This window comes from Schistocerca serialis, unplaced genomic scaffold (assembly GCF_023864345.2).
Source record: "Schistocerca serialis cubense isolate TAMUIC-IGC-003099 unplaced genomic scaffold, iqSchSeri2.2 HiC_scaffold_1362, whole genome shotgun sequence".
Taxonomy (NCBI): Eukaryota; Metazoa; Arthropoda; class Insecta; order Orthoptera; family Acrididae; genus Schistocerca; species Schistocerca serialis.
The window spans coordinates 6,094,223-6,106,309 of NW_026047583.1; positions in this window are offsets into that span (position 1 = coordinate 6,094,223).

The window sequence follows — 12,087 nt, forward strand, 5'->3', positions numbered from 1 at the left end:
GTGCCTTTTGTATTAAATTAGGATGCAATATCTGTGTTTCATCGTCAATAGGAAGGTTTAAGGGATACTGTAAACCGGAAGTGAGTCATCGGAATCTAAAACTGGACTCACAGGAGAGGTTCAAATCATAGAAAGTTAGAGTGTCAGTCCTCTTGTACTTAAGTCGGCATTGTGCCTTTTGTATTAAATTCGGATGCAATTTCTGTGTTTCATCGTCAATATGAAGGTCCAAGGTATACAGTAAACCTGAAGTGAAGCATCGGAATATAAAACTGGACACATCAGTAGAGGTTCAAATCATAGAAAGTTAGAGTGTCAGTCCTCTTGTACCTAAGTCGGCATTGTGCTTTTTGTATTTAATTCGGATGCAATTTCTGTGTTTCATCGTCAATAAGAAGGTCCAAGGTATACAGTAAACCTGAAGTGAAGCATCGGACTCTAAAACAGGATTTACAGGAGAGGTTCAAATCATAGAATGTTAGAGTGTCAGTCCTCATGTACCTAAGTCGGCATTGTGCCTTTTGTATTAAATTCCGATGCAATTTCTGTGTTTCATCGTCAATAAGAAGGACCAAGGGATACAGTAAATCTGAAGTGAAGCATCGGAAACTAAAACTGGACTCACGGGATAGGTTGAAATCATATAAATTTTGAGTGTCACTCCTCTTGTACTTAAGTCGGCATTGTGCCTTTTGTAATAAATTCGGATGCAATTTCTGTGCTTCATCGTCATTAAGAAGGTTCAAGGTACACAGTAAACCTCAAGTGTAGCATCGGAATCTAAAACTGGGCTCAAAGGAGAGGTCCAAATCATTGAAAGTTAGAGTGTCAGTCCTCTTGTACTTAAGTCGGCATTGTGCCTTTTGTTTTAAATTCGGATGCAATTTCTGTGTTTCATCGTCAATAAGAAGGTCCAAGGGAAACAGTAAACCTGAAGTGAGGCATCGGAATCTGAAACTGGACTCACAGGAGAGGTTCAAATCATAGAAAGTTAGAGTGTCAGTCCTGTTGTACTTAAGTCGGCATTGTGATTTTTGTATTAAATTCGCATGCAATTTCTGTGTTACATCGTCAATAAGAAGTTCCAAGGGATACAGTAAACCTGAAGTGAAGCATCGGAATCTAAAACTGGACTCACAGGACAGGATCAAATCATAGAAAGTCAGAGTGTTAGTCCTCTCGTACTTGGGTCGGCATTGTGCCTTTTGTATTAAATTCGGATGCAATTTCTGTGTTTCATCGTCAATAAGAAGGTACAACGGATACAGTAAACCTGAAGTGAAAAATCGGAATCTAAAACTGGACTCACAGGCGAAGTTCAAATCATAGAAAGTTAGAGTGTCATTCCTCTTGTACTTAAGTCGGCATTGTGCCATTTGTATTAAGTTCGGATGCAATTTCTGTCTTTCATCGTCAATAAGAAAGTCCATGGTATACAGTAAACCTGAAGTGAAGCATCGGAATCTAAAACTGGACTAACGGGATAGGTTGAAATCATAGAAATTTTGAGTGTCACTCCTCTTGTACTTAAGTCGGCATTGTGCCTTTTGTAATAAATTCGGATGCAATTTCTGTGCTTCGTCGTCAATAAGAAGTTTCAAGGTATACAGTAAACCTCAAGTGAAGCATCGGAATTTAAAACTGGGCTCAAAGGAGAGGTCCAAATCATAGAGAGTTAGAGTGTCAGTCCTATTGTACCTAAGTCGGCATTGTGCCTTTTGTATTAAATTCGGATGCAATTTCTGTGTTTCATCGTCAATAAGAAGGTCCAAGGGATACAGTAAACCTGAAGTGAAGCATCGGAATCTAAATCTGGACTCACAGGACAGGTTCAAATCATAGAAAGTCAGAGTGTTAGTCCTCATGTACTTAAGTCGGCATTGTGCTTTTGTATTAAATTAGGATGCAATATCTGTGTTTCATCGTCAATAAGAAGGACCAAGGGATACAGTAAAACTGAAGTGAAGCATCGGAAACTAAAACTGGACTCACGGGATAGGTTGAAATCATATAAATTTTGAGTGTCACTCCTCTTGTACTTATGTCGGCATTGTGACTTTTGTAATAAATTCGGATGCAATTTTTGTGCTTCATCGTCAATAAGAAGGTTCAAGGTACACAGTAAACCTCAAGTGAAGCATCGGAATCTAAAACTGGGCTCAAAGGAGAGGTCCAAATCATTGAAAGTTAGAGTGTCAGTCCTCTTGTACTTAAGTCGGCATTGTGCCTCTTGTTTTAAATTCGGATGCAATTTCTGTGTTTCATCGTCAATAAGAACGTCCAAGGGAAACAGTAAACCTGAAGTGAAGCATCGGAATCTAAAACTGGACTCACAGGAGAGGTTCAAATCATAGAAAGTTAGAGTGTCAGTCCTGTTGTACTTAAGTCGGCATAGTGATTTTTGTATTAAATTCGCATGCAATTTCTGTGTTACATCGTCAATAAGAAGGTCCAAGGGATACAGTAAACCTGAAGTGAAGCATCGGAATCTAAATCTGGACTCACAGGACAGGTTCAAATCATAGAAAGTCAGAGTGTTAGTCCTCATGTACTTAAGTCGGCATTGTGCCTTTTGTATTAAATTAGGATGCAATATCTGTGTTTCATCGTCAATAGGAAGGTTTAAGGGATACTGTAAACCGGAAGTGAGTCATCGGAATCTAAAACTGGACTCACAGGAGAGGTTCAAATCATAGAAAGTTAGAGTGTCAGTCCTCTTGTACTTAAGTCGGCATTGTGCCTTTTGTATTAAATTCGGATGCAATTTCTGTGTTTCATCGTCAATATGAAGGTCCAAGGTATACAGTAAACCTGAAGTGAAGCATCGGAATATAAAACTGGACACATCAGTAGAGGTTCAAATCATAGAAAGTTAGAGTGTCAGTCCTCTTGTACCTAAGTCGGCATTGTGCTTTTTGTATTTAATTCGGATGCAATTTCTGTGTTTCATCGTCAATAAGAAGGTCCAAGGTATACAGTAAACCTGAAGTGAAGCATCGGACTCTAAAACAGGATTTACAGGAGAGGTTCAAATCATAGAATGTTAGAGTGTCAGTCCTCATGTACCTAAGTCGGCATTGTGCCTTTTGTATTAAATACCGATGCAATTTCTGTGTTTCATCGTCAATAAGAAGGACCAAGGGATACAGTAAATCTGAAGTGAAGCATCGGAAACTAAAACTGGACTCACGGGATAGGTTGAAATCATATAAATTTTGAGTGTCACTCCTCTTGTACTTAAGTCGGCATTGTGCCTTTTGTAATAAATTCGGATGCAATTTCTGTGCTTCATCGTCATTAAGAAGGTTCAAGGTACACAGTAAACCTCAAGTGTAGCATCGGAATCTAAAACTGGGCTCAAAGGAGAGGTCCAAATCATTGAAAGTTAGAGTGTCAGTCCTCTTGTACTTAAGTCGGCATTGTGCCTTTTGTTTTAAATTCGGATGCAATTTCTGTGTTTCATCGTCAATAAGAAGGTCCAAGGGAAACAGTAAACCTGAAGTGAGGCATCGGAATCTGAAACTGGACTCACAGGAGAGGTTCAAATCATAGAAAGTTAGAGTGTCAGTCCTGTTGTACTTAAGTCGGCATTGTGATTTTTGTATTAAATTCGCATGCAATTTCTGTGTTACATCGTCAATAAGAAGGTCCAAGGGATACAGTAAACCTGAAGTGAAGCATCGGAACTTAAAACAGGACTCACAGGAGAGGTTCAAATCATAGAAAGTTAGGGTGTCAGTCCTCTTGTACTTAAGTCGGCATTTTGCCTTTTGTATTAAGTTCGGATGCAATTTCTGTCTTTCATCGTCAATAAGAAGGACCAAGGGATACAGTAAATCTGAAGTGAAGCATCGGAAACTAAAACTGGACTCACGGGATAGGTTGAAATCATATAAATTTTGAGTGTCACTCCTCTTGTACTTAAGTCGGCATTGTGCCTTTTGTAATAAATTCGGATGCAATTTCTGTGCTTCATCGTCATTAAGAAGGTTCAAGGTACACAGTAAACCTCAAGTGTAGCATCGGAATCTAAAACTGGGCTCAAAGGAGAGGTCCAAATCATTGAAAGTTAGAGTGTCAGTCCTCTTGTACTTAAGTCGGCATTGTGCCTTTTGTTTTAAATTCGGATGCAATTTCTGTGTTTCATCGTCAATAAGAAGGTCCAAGGGAAACAGTAAACCTGAAGTGAGGCATCGGAATCTGAAACTGGACTCACAGGAGAGGTTCAAATCATAGAAAGTTAGAGTGTCAGTCCTGTTGTACTTAAGTCGGCATTGTGATTTTTGTATTAAATTCGCATGCAATTTCTGTGTTACATCGTCAATAAGAAGGTCCAAGGGATACAGTAAACCTGAAGTGAAGCATCGGAACTTAAAACAGGACTCACAGGAGAGGTTCAAATCATAGAAAGTTAGGGTGTCAGTCCTCTTGTACTTAAGTCGGCATTTTGCCTTTTGTATTAAGTTCGGATGCAATTTCTGTCTTTCATCGTCAATAAGAAAGTCCATGGTATACAGTAAACCTGAAGTGAAGCATCGGAATCTAAAACTGGACTAACGGGATAGGTTGAAATCATAGAAATTTTGAGTGTCACTCCTCTTGTACTTAAGTCGGCATTGTGCCTTTTGTAATAAATTCGGATGCAATTTCTGTGCTTCGTCGTCAATAAGAAGTTTCAAGGTATACAGTAAACCTCAAGTGAAGCATCGGAATCTAAAACTGGGCTCAAAGGAGAGGTCCAAATCATTGAAAGTTAGAGTGTCAGTCCTCTTGTACTTAAGTCGGCATTGTGCCTTTTGTTTTAAATTCGGATGCAATTTCTGTGTTTCATCGTCAATAAGCAGGTCCAAGGGAAAAAGTAAACCTGAAGTGAAGCATCGGAATCTAAAACTGGACTGACAGGAGAGGTTCAAATCATAGAATGTTAGAGTGTCAGTCCTCTTGTACTTAAGTCGGCATTGTGCCTTTTGTATTAAATTCGGATGCAATTTCTGTCTTTCATAGCCAATAAGAAGGTCCAAGGGATACAGTAAACCTACAGTGAAGCATCGGAATCTAACTCGACTCACAGGAGAGGTTCAAATCATAGAAAGTTAGAGTCTCAGTCCTGTTGTACTTAAGGCGGCATTGTGATTTTTGTATTAAATTCGGATGCAATTTCTGTGTTTCATCGTCAATAAGATGGTCCAAGGGATACAGTAAACCTGAAGTGAAGCATCGGAATCTAAAACTGGACTCACAGGAGAGGTTCAAATCATAGAGAGCTAGAGTGTCAGTCCTCCTGTACGTTAGTCGGCATTGTGCTATTTGTTTTAAAATCGGATGCAATTTCTGTGTTGCATCGTCAATAGGAAGGTCCAAGTTATACAGTAAACCTGAAGTGAAGCATCAGAATCTAAAACTGGACTCACAGGAGAGGTTCAAATCATAGAAAGTAAGAGTGTCAGTCCTCTTGTACTTAAGTCGGCATTGTACCATTTGGATTAAATTCGGATGCAATTTCTGTGTATCATCGTCAATAAGAAGGTCCAAGGTATACAGTAAACCTGAAGTGAAGCATCGGAATCTAAAACTGGACTCACAGGAGAGGTTCAAATCATAGAAATTTAGAGTGTCAGTCCTCTTGTACTTAAGTCGGCATTGTGCCATTTGTATTAAATTCGGATGCAATTTCTGTGTTTCATCGTCAATAAGAAGGTCCAAGGTATACAGTAAACCTGAAGTGAAGCATCGGAATCTAAAACTGGACTCACAGGACAGGATCAAATCATAGAAAGTCAGAGTGTTAGTCCTCTCGTACTTGGGTCGGCATTGTGCCTTTTGTATTAAATTCGGATGCAATTTCTGTGTTTCATCGTCAATAAGAAGGTACAACGGATACAGTAAACCTGAAGTGAAGCATCGGAATCTAAAACTGGACTCACAGGCGAGGTTCAAATCATAGAAAGTTAGAGTGTCATTCCTCTTGTACTTAAGTCGGCATTGTGCCATTTGTATTAAATTCGGATGCAATTTCTGTGTTTCATCGTCAATAAGAAGGTCCAAGGTATACAGTAAACCTGAAGTGAAGCATCGGAATTTAAAACAGGACACACAGAAGAGGTTCAAATGATAGAAAGTTAGGGTGTCAGTCCTCTTGTACTTAAGTCGGCATTGTGCCTTTTGTATTAAGTTCGGATGCAATTTCTGTCTTTCATCGTCAATAAGAAAGTCCAAGGTATACAGTAGACCTGAAGTGAAGCATCGGAATCTGAAACTGGACTAACGGGATAGGTTGAAATCATAGAAATTTTGAGTGTCACTCCTCTTGTACTTAAGTCGGCATTGTGCCTTTTGTAAAAAATTCGGAGGCAATTTCTGTGCTTCGTCGTCAATAAGATGTTTCAAGGTATACAGTAAACCACAAGTGAAGCATCGGAATCTAAAACTGGGCTCAAAGGAGAGGTCCAAATCATTGAAAGTTAGAGTGTCAGTCCTCTTGTACTTAAGTCGGCATTGTGAATTTTGTTTTAAATTCGGATGCAATTTCTGTGTTTCATCGTCAATAAGCAGGTCCAAGGGAAAAAGTAAACCTGAAGTGAAGCATCGGAATCTAAAACTGGACTCACAGGAGAGGTTCAAATCATAGAATGTTAGAGTGTCAGTCCTCTTGTACTTAAGTCGGCATTGTGAATTTTGTTTTAAATTCGGATGCAATTTCTGTGTTTCATCGTCAATAAGCAGGTCCAAGGGAAAAAGTAAACCTGAAGTGAAGCATCGGAATCTAAAACTGGACTCACAGGAGAGGTTCAAATCATAGAAAGTTAGAGTGTCAGTCCTCTTGTACTTAAGTCGGCATTGTGCCATTTGTATTAAATTCGGATGCAATATCTGTGTTTCATCGTCAATAAGAAGGTCCAAGGTATACAGTAAACCTGAAGTGAAGCATCGGAATTTAAAACAGGACTAACAGGAGGGGTTCAAATCATAGAAAGCTAGAGTGTCAGTCCTCCTGTACGTTAGTCGGCATTGTGCTATTTGTATTAAATTCGGATGCAATTTCTGTGTTGCATCGTCAATAGGAAGGTCCAAGTAATACAGTAAACCTGAAGTGAAGCATCAGAATCTAAAACTGGACTCACAGGAGAGGTTCAAATCATAGAAAGTAAGAGTGTCAGTCCTCTTGTACTTAAGTCGGCATTGTGCCATTTGTATTAAATTCGGATGCAATTTCTGTGTATCATCGTCAATAAGAAGGTCCAAGGTATACAGTAAACCTGAAGTGAAGCATCGGAATCTAAAACTGGACTCACAGGAGGGGTTCCAATCATAGAAAGTTAGAGTGTCAGTCCTCTTGTACTTAAGTCGGCATTGTGCCATTTGTATTAAATTCGGATGCAATTTCTGTGTTTCATCGTCAATAAGAAGGTCCAAGGTATACAGTAAACCTGAAGTGAAGCATCGGAATTTAAAACAGGACTCACAGGAGAGGTTCAAATCATAGAAAGTTAGAGTGTCAGTCCTCTTGTACTTAAGTCGGCATTGTGCCTTTTGTATTAAAGTCGGATGCAATTTCTGTCTTCCATCGCCAATATGAAAGTCCAAGGTGTACAGTAAACCTTAAGTGAAGCATCGGAATCTAAAACTGGACTCACAGGAGTGGTTCAAATCATAGAAAGTTAGAGTGTCAGTCCTCTTGTACTTAAGTCGGCATTGTGCTATTGTATTAAATTCAGATGCAATTTCTGTGTTTCTTCGTCAATAAGAAGGTTTAAGGGGTACAGTAAACCGGAAGTGAGTCGTCGGAATCTAAAACTGGACTCACAGGAGAGGTTCATATCATAGAAAGTTAGAGTGTCAGTCCTCTTGTACATAAGTCGGCATTGTGCCTTTTGTATTGAATTCGGATGCAATTTTTGTGTTTCATCGTCAATAAGAAGGTCCAGGGGACACAGTAAACCTGCAGTGAAGCATCGGAATTTAAAACTGGACTCACAGGGGAGGTTGAAATCATAGAAAGTTAGAGTGTCAGTCCTCTTGTACTTAAGTCGGCATTGTACCTTTTGTATTAAATTCGGATGCAATTTCTGTGTTTCATGGTCAATAAGAATGTCCAAGGGATACAGTAAACCTGCAGTGAAGCATCGTAATCTAAAACTGGACTCACAGGAGAGGCTCAAATCATAGAAGGGTAGAGTGTCAGTCCTCTTGTACTTAAGTCGGCATTGTGCCATTTGTATTAAATTCGGATGCAATTTCTGTGTTTCATCGTCAATAAGAAGGTCCAAGGTATACAGTAAACCTGAAGTGAAGCATCGGAATTTAAAACAGGACTCACAGGAGAGGTTCAAATCATAGAAAGTTAGAGTGTCAGTCCTATTGTACTTAAGTCGGCATTGTGCCTTTTGTATTAAATTCGGATGATATTTCTGTCTTTCTTCGTCAATAAGAAAGTCCAAGGTATACAGTAAACCTGTAGTGAAGCATCGGAATCTAAAACTGGACTCACAGGAGAGGTTCAAATCATAGAAAGTTAGAGTGTCAGTCCTGTTGTACTTAAGGCGGCAATGTGCTATTGTATTAAATTCAGATGCAATTTCTGTGTTTCTTCGTCAGTAATAAGGTTTAAGTGATACAGTAAACCGGAAGTGATTCATCGGAATCTAAAGCTGGACTCACAGGAGAGGTTCAAATCATAGAAAGTTAGAGTGTCAGTCCTCTTGTACATTAGTCGGCATTGTGCCTTTTGTATTAAATTCGGATGCAATTTCTGTGTTTCATCGTCAATAAGAAGGACCAAGGGATACAGTAAACCTGAAGTGAAGCATCGGAATCTAAAACAGGACTCACAGGAGAGGTTGAAATCATAGAAAGTTAGAGTGTCTGTGCTCTTGTACTTAAGTCGGCATTGTGCCATTTGTATTGATTTCGGATGCAATATCTGTGTTTCATCGTCAATAAGAAGGTCCATGGCATACAGTAAACCTGAAGTGAAGCATCGGAATCTAGAACTGGACTCACAGGAGAGGTACTCTTCTTAGAAAGTTAGAGTGTCAGTCCTCTTGTACTTATGTCGCCATTGTGCCATTTGTATTAAATTCGGATGCAATTTCTGTGTTTCATCGTCAATATGAAGGACCAAGGTATACAGTAAACCAGAAGTGAAGCATCGGAATCTAAAACAGGACTCGCAGGAGAGGTTCAAATCATAGAAAGATAGAGTGACAGTCCTCTTGTACTTAAGTCGGCATTGTGCTATTTGTATTAAATTCGGATGAAATTTCTGTGTTTCATCAGCAATAAGAAGGTCCAAAGTTTACAGTAAACCTGAAGTGAAGCATCGGAATCTAAAACTGGACTCACAGGAGGGGTTCAAATCATAGAAAGTTAGACTGTCAGTCCTCTTGTACTTAAGTCGGCATTGTGCGTTTTGTATTAAATTCTGATGCAATTTCTATGTTTCATCGTCAATAAGAAGGTCCAAGGGATACAGTAAACCTGCAGTGAAGCATCGGAATCTAAAACTGGACTCACAGGAGAGGTTCAAATCATAGAAAGTTAGAGTATCAGTCCTCCTGTACGTGAGTCGGCATTGTGCTATTTGTATTAAATTCGGATGAAATTTCTGTGTTGCATCGTCAATAGGAAGGTCCAAGGTATACAGTAAACCTGAAGTGAAGCATCGGAATTTAAAAGTGGACACACAGGAGAGGTTCAAATCATAGAAAGTTAGAGTGTCATTCCTCTTGTACTTATGTCGGCATTGTGCCATTTGTATTAAATTCGGATGCAATTTCTGTGTTTCATCGTCAATAAGAAGGTCCAAGGTATACAGTAAACCTGAAGTGAAGCATCGGAATTTAAAACAGGACACACAGAAGAGGTTCAAATCATAGAAAGTTAGGGTGTCAGTCCTCTTGTACTTAAGTCGGCATTGTGCCTTTTGTATTAAGTTCGGATGCAATTTCTGTCTTTCATCGTCAATAAGAAAGTCCAAGGTATACAGTAGACCTGAAGTGAAGCATCGGAATCTAAAACTGGACTAACGGGATAGGTTGAAATCATAGAAATTTTGAGTGTCACTCCTCTTGTACTTAAGTCGGCATTGTGCCTTTTGTAAAAAATTCGGATGCAATTTCTGTGCTTCGTCGTCAATAAGAAGTTTCAAGGTATACAGTAAACCACAAGCGAAGCATCGGAATCTAAAACTGGGCTCAAAGGAGAGGTCCAAATCATTGAAAGTTAGAGTGTCAGTCCTCTTGTACTTAAGTCGGCATTGTGAATTTTGTTTTAAATTCGGATGCAATTTCTGTGTTTCATCGTCAATAAGCAGGTCCAAGGGAAAAAGTAAACCTGAAGTGAAGCATCGGAATCTAAAACTGGACTCACAGGAGAGGTTCAAATCATAGAATGTTAGAGTGTCAGTCCTCTGGTACTTAAGTCGGCATTGTGAATTTTGTTTTAAATACGGATGCAATTTCTGTGTTTCATCGTCAATAAGCAGGTCCAAGGGAAAAAGTAAACCTGAAGTGAAGCATCGGAATCTAAAACTGGACTCACAGGAGAGGTTCAAATCATAGAAAGTTAGAGTGTCAGTCCTCTTGTACTTAAGTCGGCATTGTGCCATTTGTATTAAATTCGGATGCAATATCTGTGTTTCATCGTCAATAAGAAGGTCCAAGGTATACAGTAAACCTGAAGTGAAGCATCGGAATTTAAAACAGGACTCACAGGAGGGGTTCAAATCATAGAAAGCTAGAGTGTCAGTCCTCCTGTACGTTAGTTGGCATTGTGCTATTTGTATTAAATTCGGATGCAATTTCTGTGTTGCATCGTCAATAGGAAGGTCCAAGTTATACAGTAAACCTGAAGTGAAGCATCAGAATCTAAAACTGGACTCACAGGAGAGGTCCAAATCATTGAAAGTTAGAGTGTCAGTCCTCTTGTACTTAAGTCGGCATTGTGAATTTTGTTTTAAATTCGGATGCAATTTCTGTGTTTCATCGTCAATAAGCAGGTCCAAGGGAAAAAGTAAACCTGAAGTGAAGCATCGGAATCTAAAACTGGACTCACAGGAGAGGTTCAAATCATAGAATGTTAGAGTGTCAGTCCTCTTGTACTTAAGTCGGCATTTTGAATTTTGTTTTAAATACGGATGCAATTTCTGTGTTTCATCGTCAATAAGCAGGTCCAAGGGAAAAAGTAAACCTGAAGTGAAGCATCAGAATCTAAAACTGGACTCACAGGAGAGGTTCAAATCATAGAAAGTAAGAGTGTCAGTCCTCTTGTACTTAAGTCGGCATTGTGCCATTTGTATTAAATTCGGATGCAATTTCTGTGTATCATCGTCAATAAGAAGGTCCAAGGTATACAGTAAACCTGAAGTGAAGCATCGGAATCTAAAACTGGACTCACAGGAGAGGTTCAAATCATAGAAAGTTAGAGTGTCAGTCCTCTTGTACTTAAGTCGGCATTGTGCCATTTGTATTAAATTCGGATGCAATTTCTGTGTTTCATCGTCAATAAGAAGGTCCAAGGTATACAGTAAACCTGAAGTGAAGCATCGGAATTTAAAACAGGACTCATAGGAGAGGTTCAAATCATAGAAAGTTAGAGTGTCAGTCCCCTTGTACTTAAGTCGGCATTGTGCCTTTTGTATTAAAGTCGGATGCAATTTCTGTCTTCCATCGCCAATATGAAAGTCCAAGGTGTACAGTAAACCTTAAGTGAAGCATCGGAATCTAAAACTGGACTCACAGGAGTGGTTCAAATCATAGAAAGTTAGAGTGTCAGTCCTCTTGTACTTAAGTCGGCATTGTGCTATTGTATTAAATTCAGATGCAATTTCTGTGTTTCTTCGTCAATAAGAAGGTTTAAGGGGTACAGTACACCGGAAGTGAGTCGTCGGAATCTAAAACTGGACTCACAGGAGAGGTTCATATCATAGAAAGTTAGAGTGTCAGTCCTCTTGTACATAAGTCGGCATTGTGCCTTTTGTATTTAATTCGGATGCAATTTCTGTGTTTCATCGTCAATAAGGAGGTCCAAGGTATCCAGTAAACCTGAAGTGAAGCATCGGAATCTAAAACTGGACTCACAGGAGAGGTT